At 42.3% G+C, this 11,158-nt stretch overlaps 1 long non-coding RNA gene across 1 annotated transcript; it reads left to right on the top strand.

The window, feature by feature from the left end:
- Positions 1-626: 626 nt before the first annotated feature.
- LOC116418758 lies at positions 627-10,722 on the top strand. The gene is made up of 2 exons (XR_004228900.1): positions 627-785; positions 8,839-10,722. It is a non-coding gene; the product is annotated as an uncharacterized LOC116418758 (long non-coding RNA).
- The last annotated feature ends 436 nt before the right edge of the window (positions 10,723-11,158 follow it).

The following is an 11,158-nucleotide window of genomic DNA, read 5'->3' as shown; positions in this document are numbered from 1 at the left end:
AGAAGTTAAGACTCGTGACACTTCTCAGCTCTAATCACAGACTAATTTCTCTGATAAAGCCACTTCAGATTTCTATTCAGCCCAGACCCTTGGCATCAGGCCTTGGAGCTGTTCTGGGCCAGGCTGCTGGGCATACCCTGTGATCTGAGCTTTAGCAGTCACCACATCGCTCCCCCATCAAACCTTTTAACCTGCTTTGTTTTGATTATTTTAAAATCCTGCCAAACCTATTAGGGCTAATGCTTCTCTGAAAGCAGCCACGACCTCCTGTCAGCACTTGGCACTGCAGGGCCATTCGTGACAAGGAGGGAGCTCACAGTACCCTCTATAGGATGCTAGCACCCTCTGCTACCAAAGAGGGAGGAAGCGACAGTGGAAAAGTCACCTGCCCCCGAAACCTCAGAAGTCAACGGCTCCCCTGCCTCTGCAGCTAAGGCCTCAGCTCTTTGAAGGATATGAGCAGCTGCAGAAGCGATGGTGGCCTCAAAAAGTCCCATCAGCTGCTCTCAGTTTTGTCTTCAAAACAAAAGTGCACCTGTGTTTTGGCAAGCTTCAAAGGGGTTATGAGTTGTGAGCAAATGCAATGTGGTTGAGTGAGAAGTGCTTCGAGCCTATGACTGCACAGACATACCACAGCATCTGGCACCATGGCTGCTCTGTGACCTTGAGGAATCTCTGTGGACCTTCAGCATAGGAGAGATTCACAGCTTATCAGATTCACCCCTGAGCTTCAGGACCTGGGTTCACAGTTAAAGACCTTCCCAGCTTGTTCTTCCATGCCTCAGGTTTGTACCGCTTTCTTTAGCATCTAATAAACAGCTCCTGTCCCTTCCCCTTTGGTCTTGGCTCCTAGAATGCCCTCTGATCTCCCTACTCAAATCCAGCATTCTCTAAGACTCAACTTAAGTTATTTTTTCTTGAAGGCTTTCTTGGCTCCTACAGCCCTCAAGGCTCCTCCTACTATCCCATCAGACAATTGTACACAATTACGCAGCCATTTTAGACTCCTTTATATTGTTCTCAATTATTATGTCTGTGTTAATATTGCATCCTTCAACATCCTAAACTCCTCAAGGATAGGGTCCAAAGCATTTTAGCACACTCCTGGATTGCGGGCTAAGATTAAAAAGAAAAAAAATAATAAAATGGCAACCTCCCAGGGCATGATTATCCAGCCACTCTTTCCCAGCAGTCACACTGAGTCAGGAGAACACAGCACTCTGTAATTTCTAAAGGTCAGAAAAAGGTGATCATGGTCAGCCAGTAAAAGTTGGGTGAGCCACGTCCATCTGGGTGTCCCTGCTGTTTATTTCTATGTAATCCTCTGCTTAGGGGGCAGTCAGTGATGCCAATAGTGGGGGCTTTCAATCCATAATTGAAATGTCTTTCCTTCAGCCCAAAATGTGGAGCAGCTCCTGATTCCACCCTTGGCAGCCAAAAGGCTGATATAGCCCCAACCAACTGCAAGAGGTAATGGCAGGACCACGAACTTCCTGCAGCTGCAGAGATGAGCCAGAGAGGCTGATAACCACCAGAAATGACCACAAGGACTCTGTGGGTATCCCTGGAGGCAAGAACTGGTTAAGAGAGGAATTGGGGGAAGTAGAAATGAGGCTTTGCAATGAAACGCTGAATAAAGCTAGCTCTATGGGCCTTTGTACTTAAAAGCCCTACATGACGGAAAGGTAGCAATCCCCATCCCCAACACTACTCTTCGTATCCATGCAGGCACCACCTTCCACATGCCCCAGGAGCCCAGCAGCTTTTGAGGACCCTCTTCATGCTCAGTGGTAGAGGAGGAAGAGAAAGAAAGGAAATCCATTCAAAGCCAGGAGCTAGCAGAGTGCAGGTTAAGAGGATATTTAAAAATAAATAAATAGGTCAATTCACTTTACAAAAGAAGACAGAGGTGACCAACTAGCATATGAAAAAATGTTCAACACCACCAATCATTAGAGAAATGCAAATCAAAACCCCAATCAGATACCATCACATACCAGTCAGAATGGCTATTATTAAAAGGTCAAAATAATAGATAATGGCAAGATTGCAGAGAAAAGGGAATGTCTGTACATTGCTGGTGACAATGTAATTAGTTCAGCCATTGTGTAAAGCAGTGTGATGATTTCTCAAAGAACTTAAAACAGAATTACCATTCGACCCAGCAATCCCATTATTGGATATATATCCAAAGGAATATAAATTATTCTACTATAAAGACACCTGCACATATATGTTTATCACAGCACTATTTACTGTAGCAAAAACATGAAATCAACCTAAATGCCCATCAATGGTAGAATGGATAAAGTAAATGTGGTACATATGCACCATGGAATCCTGCACAGCCATAAGAATGAGATTATGTCCTTCGTAGCAAAAAGAATGGAACTGGAAGCCATTATTCTCAGCAAAATAATGCAGGAACAGAAAACCAAATACCACATGTTCTCACTTACAAGTGACAGCTAAACACTGAGTACATATGAATGCAAAGAAGAGGACAACTTAAGGGTGTCTGGGGCCTACCTAAGGGTGGAAGGTGGGAGAAGGGAGAGGATCAAAAAACTACCAATTGGGTACTATGCTTATTAGCTGGATGATGAAATAATTTGTACACCAAACCCCCATGACATGCAATTTACTTATATAACAAACTTGCACCTGTACTACTGAACCTAAAATAAAAGTTTTATTTAACAAGTCAATTTAAAAGGATCTAGAGATTTGGTCATTGGATAATTTCATTGCACTGGATCTATCATAGACAATAGATATTTGGACTCAAATGTTTCTAGATTGGAGCATGGGATGAGGGAAATATTGTATCTTTTGTCTTGTCCTAAGAAGGAGAAACAAATTCCCAGGGTGTATTAGTCCATTTTCATACTCCCATAAAGAATTGCCCAAGACTGGGTAACTTATAATGGAAAGAGGTTTAATTGACTCACAGTTCAGTATGGCTGGGGAGGCTTCAGGAAACTTACAATCATGGTGGAAGGTGAAGGGGAAGCAAGGCACCTTCTTCACAAGGTAGCAAGAAGGAGAAGTGCTGAGCTAAGGAGGAAAAGCTCAAATCTCGGGAGAACCATCAGATCTCCGGAGAACTCACTATCATGAGAACAGCATCAGGAAAACCACCCTCATGACTTAATTACCTCCACCTGGTCTCTCTCTTGACACATGGGGACCAAGGAATTATGGAGATTACAATTTAAGATGAGATTTAGGTGGAGACACAAGCCTAACCATATCATTCCCCCTCTGGGCCCTCCCAAATTTCATGTCCCTTTCACATTTCAAAACCAGTCATACCTTCCAAACAGTTCCCCAAAGTCTTAATTCATTCCAGTATTAACCCTAAAAGTCCAAGTCTAAAGTCTCAACTGAGATAAGGCATGTACCTTGCACCTAGGATTCTGTAAATCAAAAGCAAGTTAGTTATTTCCTGGATACAATGGGGATGTAGGCACTGGGTAAAAATACCCATTCCAAATGGGAGAAATCGACCAAAATAAAGAGGCTATAAGCCCCATACAAGTCCTAAATCCAACGAGGGAGTCAAATCTTAAAGCTCTGAAATGATCTCCTTTGACTCCATATCATGCTAATATAAGAGGTGGGTTCCCATGGCCTCAGGCAGCTCTGCCCCTGTGGCTCTGCAGGGTACAGCCCTCTCCCGGCTGCTGTCTCAGGCTGGCATTGAGTGTCTGTAGCTTTTCCAGGTGCATGGTGCAAGCTATCAGTGGATCTACCATTCTGGGGTCTGGAGGACAGGGGCCCTTTTCTCACAGCTCCACTAGGCAGTGCCCCATGGGGACTCTGCATCGAGGCTCTGACCCCACACTTAACTTCTGCACTGCCCTAGGAGAGGTTCTCCATGAAGGTTCCACCCCTGCAGTAAACTTCTGCCTACGCATGCAGGTGTTTCCATATATCCTCTGAAATCTAGGCAGAGGTTCTCAAACCTCAGTTCTTGACTTCTGTGCACCAGCAGGCTCAACACCATGTGTAAGCCACAGACTTGGAGCTTGCACCCTCCAAAGCAATGGCCTGACCTGTAAGTTGGCCCCTTTTAGCCACAGCTGGGATGCAGAGCACCAAGTCCCAAGATTGCACAAAGCAGCAAGGCCTTGGACCCAGCCCAGGAAACCATTTTTTTTCTCCTAGGCCTCTGGGCCTGTGATGGGAGGGGCTGCTGCAAAGGTCTCTGACATGCCCTGGAAAAATTTTCCCCATTGTCTTGGCAATTTACATTTGGCTCCTTGTTACTTAGGCAAATTTCTGCAGCTGATTTCAATTTCTCCTCACAAAATGAGATTTTCTTTTCTATTGTATCATCAGGCTGCAAATTTTCCAAACTTTTAAACGTAAGTTTCAATTCCAAACCATCTCTTTTGTGCATGCATAAAACTGAATGCTTTTGAAAACACCCAGCTCACCCCTTCAACACTTTGCTACTTAGAAATTTCTTCTGCCAAATACCCTAAATCTCAAGTTCAAAGTTCCACAGATCTCTAGGATAGGGGCAAAACGCAACCAGTCTCTTTGCTAAAGTATATTAAGAGTGACTTTTTCTCCAGTTCCCAATAAGTTTCTCATCTTTATTTGAGACCACTTCAGCCTGGAAGTCATTGTCGATATCACTATCAGCATTTTGGCCAAAACCATTTGACAAGTCTCTACGAAGTTCCAAACTTTCCCACATCTTCCTATCTTTTTCTGAGCCCTCCAAACTGTTGCAGTCTCTGCCTGTTACCCAGTTCCAAAGTCGCTTTCAACTTTTCAGGTACCTTTATAGCAGCACCCCACTCTCTGTAGTACCAATTTAGTAGTGTATTAGTCAATTTTCATACTGCTATTAAGAATGGCCCGAGACTGAGTAATTTATAAAGGAAAGAGGTTTAATTGACTCACAGTTCTGCATGACTGGGGAGGCCTCAGGAAACATATAATCATGGTGGAAGATGAAGGGGAAGTAAAGCACCTTCTTCACGAGGAAGCAGGAAGTAGAAGTGCTGAGCAAAGGGGGAGGGACTCTTATAAAACCATCAGATCTCGTGAGAACTCACTATCATGAAAACACCTTGAGTTAAACCACCCCATGATTCAATTACCTCCACCTGGTCTCTCTCTTGACAAGTGGGGATTATGAGGGTTATAGGGATTACAATTCAAGATGAGATTTGGGTGGGGACATGAAACCTAACTATATCACAGGGCAGTACTGTTAGGAAGAGAAATACAAGCATTAAAAAATAAGAAATGGAAATAAATGCATCCAGAAATTTCTCTAGGACTTGAAATAGCATCTTTGCATGTGCCTTTGACAGGGCTATGTTTGCTTTAAGAGGCCTATCTCAGACAGAGCAGTGTTTAACTGGGGCCTTCTTTTCCCTGAAGATGGCCTGTTCTCTTCTCATCATTTTCTTCACATCCCACTCTTCAGGACTTCTGTCCACCGTTCAGTTTCTCACCACTCACACACAAGCCCAACAGCCTCATGGCTGTCAGGAGAATTGTCTGTTATCAGGCTTATGTGAGATTAAATTTAGTCATTATCTTGGAAGAGAATTATCTCATGTTGACAAAATCCCTCAGAGTTCACTGTAGAGAACTTTAATTTCCACATTCAAATGAGATTTGAATTTGATCAGGCATCAATTAAACACTGTGCATTATGTAGTGACCTAACTTCGAAAGAAAAGTCAGTGCTTGTGCTGTGCTTGTTCAGCAGAAAGGGTTTCGTTTCCTTCTTCAACCATCATTTGAGGTTACAGGTCAGACTCAGAAATAATGGGCCACACATTTACAGTAATACATAGAGGTTATGATTGCTGCTTTTAAAAAGAGTCATAGCATTCTAAATTATAGGCTCATTTTCCTGGGTCAGCTTTGCCTCAGTGAAGACAGCACCACGTGGCACTTAAGAGCAAAGCTTTGGGACCAGACAGGCCTGTGTTCAAATACTATTCCATCACATTTAGCCATGTCAGATTGAGCAATTTCACTAACCTCTCCAAGCTCAGTTTCATAATCTATAATGTGAGAAATAATAAAGTCATGTATACAGAAAGCATAACATAGTGCCTGCTACAGGATAAGCAGTCAATAAATGGCAGCTGTCATTGGTACCTCTGTTAGTTATCACTTTCTACATTAAATAATTTATTTAATTAGCAAATATTTGTCAATCATATACTAAGCCATTGGGGAAGATAATAGAGATAGAGTAATTAAACTATGTGCTCTCTGCCCTCAAAGAACTTACAATTTTGGAGTGAGACATGTTTTTTTATCCAGCTTATGAGACTGTGTATATAAAGTATTTCAAGAGTATTGGAGAAGGAGCATCCAAACTGACTGAAGATATAAAGGAAGGCATTGTAGAAAGGATAACTCTTGAGCATAGATTTCAATAATATGCATTTATTAGGACTCAAGTACAGGCAAGCCACTCTAGTGGAGGACATAGCATGTACTGAGTCTCAGAGGCATGAGAGAGTAGAGTTCATTCATGTAATCCCAAACTGGTCTGTCATGCCTAGTGAGGAGAGGTTAAAACAAAGATGAAGACCTGGATAAGAGAAGGTCATTGTAAGCCCCCTGAAAGGAGTGAAAGATTTGATCAGTTTTGCATATTGAGGATAAGGCCCAGCTCATATTCATGTGTACCCAACACGGAGACCTGCACATAGCAGATGCTCAACAAATGTTAGTTGAAAAGATAAATTAATGAATGACTGGAGCATCTCAGTATTACTATCTCACTTTCAGTAATCAGATCAAATTTGTAGGGGTTAGGGGTTCCCAAGGCAGAACTGGATGTACCCAAATAAATCTGGACCACAGCCCTCTGTATCTTCTACAGGGAAATCCCCAAGGCCCTTTTAATCATCTTACACATGTTGGGCCATAGAACATACCTGAACACACTTCTCCAGCTCTGTGACCATGATAGAATTAGTTTATACTCAGGTGAGATTGGCCCTCTCTGGGCATTTTCATTTTTGCCCCCCAAGCAAATACTTACTGTAGGGTTTGAGTATGAAACAGTGTCTGTGGTGGAACAACTCAAGTGCCTTTCAAAACAAAGGATTTAAAAATATGGTTCAGGAATTCGGAAAAGTCAGAGCCAGTCCTAAAGTCCGCAGGCACATCTGGTGTAGGAGCAAAAGAAGGGCTGGGCTAGTGGGGTGGAGAATGGAGGACATCCAGGAGAAAAGAAGAAACAGGATTTCTGCCAGGCTCCTCTAGGAAAAGAGAAATAAAGTGAACCCTGTTGCTTCCCTCATCTTCTAAACACTGAATTTCTTTATTAGTCATTTTGCTCTGTATTCACCATGCATTTCACTATGGCCAGAAATGTTATTTAAGCTTATGTTTTGTACTTTGCTTATTGTTGGCACTTAAATGAATATTGAATAGTGATGACAACTGTGTGTATATAAGCATCATCCAGCGGACTGATGAAGGGAAAACTGACATGCCACACCAAAAGGGCCTTATGAAGCCCAGTTTTCAGGATTCAGCTTCACATATTCCCTGCCTCTTCAATATTGCAGAGTAAAACTGTAAATCAGAAAGCATGAACAATATGCTTTCCAAATTTATTGGTTTTGATAGACACTGAAAAATACCTTTAGGATTTTGATGTAAGGTGGGGTAAGCTGGCTGCTTCTGAGGTCAAAAGAGTGTAACCCTATTAACAACAAGAGGAAGAGAACAAGAATGCTTTGCTCAGTAGAGTGTTCCACAAAGTGTTTGTCAAAATCTCTCCTGGAGAGAGAGCAATTTGCACGCTAGTTCTCTTGGTTTTATCTGATGTTGTCTCAAAGGTCCACCGTGAAGAAGATTCTAAACAGAATTAACCTTGGAGAGAAAAGTGGCAACTTTGGTATTCATTGTTTTTTACATCAAATATACCATTTCCTTTCTCTGACCTTCAGCATTAGTTAGAAGGTGAGAGAAGCAGACAGAATTGTGCTTTGAAAGCTCAAGAGGCTTTTGTTGTTCATGTTCAAGAGTGAAGTCTAGATCTCCCTGCTGAACAGAGCTCCCTGCCTGTGCTAGATTAAAACAATCAAGATGCTTTCCTCTGCGGAATGAACATTTTTGCCACTCAGTGAGATTCCATTTTCCTCCAAAAGGTCTGCCTGGCAAGGTTAGCACCACATGTGTGAACTCATATTCTCACATAGTGGTCAAAACGACGCTTGTTAATTAGATTCCATCATGGTTTGGGTGAATGGTTACAATCACTTTCCATTTGTCTCATTAGCTACTTCACTCTTGGAGTCAGGCTTCCAGGTGCCTGGGTAGGACAATCTAGAAAGAGTTAAAAAGGCCCTACTACACTTGTCCGTAGATATCTGCACCAACCAGGAGCTACTGGGCCAGAAACGTGGCCATTTTCAATGTGTTTGTTGTCGTTATTTTGCAGAGTATCATAACCCTTTTAAGGAGTTCTGTATTTTGTGCTCAGCAAACATATATTAAGAGTCTTCCATGCACAGTCATTGTGGGAGATAGAGGAATACAATAGCCTATACTATACAGAGTTTTCTTGGAAGGTGGATATGTGTCAGTAACGATAATCTAGGGGAAAAAGTATAAGTGTCACAAGAGTGTTTCAGATAAAATGCCATGAGAATTCAAGAGGGGAAGTTATTGATTACTTCTGGCATTTGAGCTGTGCATTAAAGGGTGGGTATAATTTGGACTATCTGGAAAGCATTTCAGAAGCATTCTAACTTGTAAGCTTTCTATTTTTACAGTAAATATTCTAAAATAAATAGGTGGGTTTTTGTTTGTTTGTTTGTTTGTTTGCTTTTTCAGGTGAATTTTCACTGTGGCATGAGTGGCCTGGGGCGAGCAAGTATTTCAAAGAAGAGGACACTAGACAGTGGAAAAGCACACGCTGGACCCATGAACTTTCTGGATTCACATTTTCACTTACAACAGGCAAAAATTTGATAACCTCAGATATAAGTGATAGAAACAGAAGTTTTTCAGTAAACTTTCTGGGAGATACGTGATGAATGGAGATACGTTCAAACTCCTGCCCCAAAGCAGAAGGGGGCCCACAGCTCTATCTCTGGCTGGGTACTGGAGGCTTACGGAGGGGCTGCTCTGCAGGCTGGAAGTATAAGTACAGAAGGTAGCAGCTGGGCCTAGAGACTGGATATATGAACAGGCTAGCCTGCTAGAGTTGTCAATCTAAAGACAGCACGGTGAGGCCATAGTGAATCTAGAGCATGAGATCAAGTCCAGCAGTTCCCTGAGATACTAAGGCTGACCACAGGATTCATAATATTGTGCACAATGGACAAGCCCTGCAGAGAGCCATGAGTCATGAGAGTTGCACTTTCAGTCATGTAATGTAATGACAGACCCGTCAGCCTACAAATAAGACAGGAGACTCTCCAGGAAACAGGTGCCCACCTGGCTCAGGCACACTGGGCCGGCTACGGAGACTCTGAGGTATGCATGTGCCACCACAGGGTGAAGCTGTTGCCCTGCAACTCAGTGGGGTTGTGCCAACAGAAAACATCCCCATTGGCAGCATCATGGAAGCAGGTTGTTCAAATAAGCATTTATTAGGAGGTGAAGGGGAAATGCCTAACTTACCTTTACTTGGAAAGACCTAAATTCTCTGAGGTCTAAAATCAGAGCAGAGAGAAGTGCTGCTGGCATTGTGAAAGGAATTCTAACCAGTGGGGGACAATGAGAGAGACTGAAAAGTGCAGCCAGGTGCATCCTGTGCCTGGAACAACCTGTAGGTCACAGAATCTACACTTTCTTAGTGACACAGTGTAATACATTTAGTCCATCACGTTATCTAAGAACTCTTTCAGGGATGGGTGCTGAATCTTACTTGTTTATTGGTATGAGTACTTTTGAAGTGAACAAACTGGTATTAAACTGCTTTGCTACCCTGTTTAGAGAAATGCACAGGATTCTGAGAAGAAGCTTCAGCCAACAGAAGCATGACTCCTTTGAATGTATCCGAGCCTTTTTTCCTTTCATTCTTTTTTGCTGGCATTTTTAACCCATGGATCATGAAAAAAAAAATTCCCCCTAAAGATCACTGTTTCATTAAATAGACCACCATCTTCCAGCCAACTCTGGGATCTGTCTGCCCATGGCCACAATGAGCAGATGCTAGGTTCCATCACTGTAATGTGGAGATGTGGGCATCCATGCAATTCTTCCCCTGGTTCATAATGATACTTTGAAATACAATCTGCTATTTAAAACAGCTGTTGTTGATTTACTTGGGACACATGCTGATTTTACGTCAAACAGAATGTCATGTGAACTTCTCCAAGGAGTCCTAGGGGAAAAAAAAGAACAGCATAGAAGATAAGAACAGCATTTATAAATGTTTGCCTACGTTGGAAATCCCCAATATAAAATTTTTTGATACTCTGGGAAATAACATACCTATGTAACTGACTTAATATTTCTTATTCCATCTTACAATCTCCTATGCTGATATGAGCAAAGAGAAAAAAGAAAAAAATCCCCTACTGACAATGAAATGCTTGTTACACTGATGAAACCTTTGATAAATACTGAAAAATATGTATCTTCAGGGAAGTACCTTACTTCTTCAAGTCTTCTCTTTCTGTTCCATCTTCCTTTCCCCCCTAACCTCAACGAATTTCCATCATCATTATTTTCCCTGAAATTAATACAAATTTATCTGGTTTAAAAAAAGATTTCTTGTGTACCTAGATTTGTTAAGACCAACAACACATCAGACTGTAAGCACTTCAAAGGCATAAAATGGGAATGGGAGCTTCCTTTTTAGCTTCCTATCTCCAGTAGCTGGCACAGAGCCTGGCATGGATGGGCATTTAACAAATTCCTAAATAATTAAGTTGAATAAAGAGTGTGGTTAGTACACCAGAAAGGATGAGCTGAGGACTCCCTAAGTAGAAGTTAGCCTCTCCTTTAACGTTGTCCCCTCTCTCCTGCAGATAGCTATTTATCTCCGTGGTCCAGCACCGTGATCACGTCCCTCAGCTTGCCAGTCACCATCAGTAGCCCCCCCACCTTCCAGCACTGGGCCTCTCTGTTCTGCCTTGAGGTGTTATATCAGTCTGTGCCCCTGACTCTCAGTTCTGCTTTCTTCAATGTACTGGAGCCAGCT

Source organism: Piliocolobus tephrosceles, chromosome 4 (assembly GCF_002776525.5).
Source record: "Piliocolobus tephrosceles isolate RC106 chromosome 4, ASM277652v3, whole genome shotgun sequence".
In the NCBI taxonomy this organism is placed as follows: domain Eukaryota; kingdom Metazoa; phylum Chordata; class Mammalia; order Primates; family Cercopithecidae; genus Piliocolobus; species Piliocolobus tephrosceles.
Note: the sequence above shows the minus strand (reverse complement) of the source record. Positions and strands in the feature narration are given on the sequence as shown.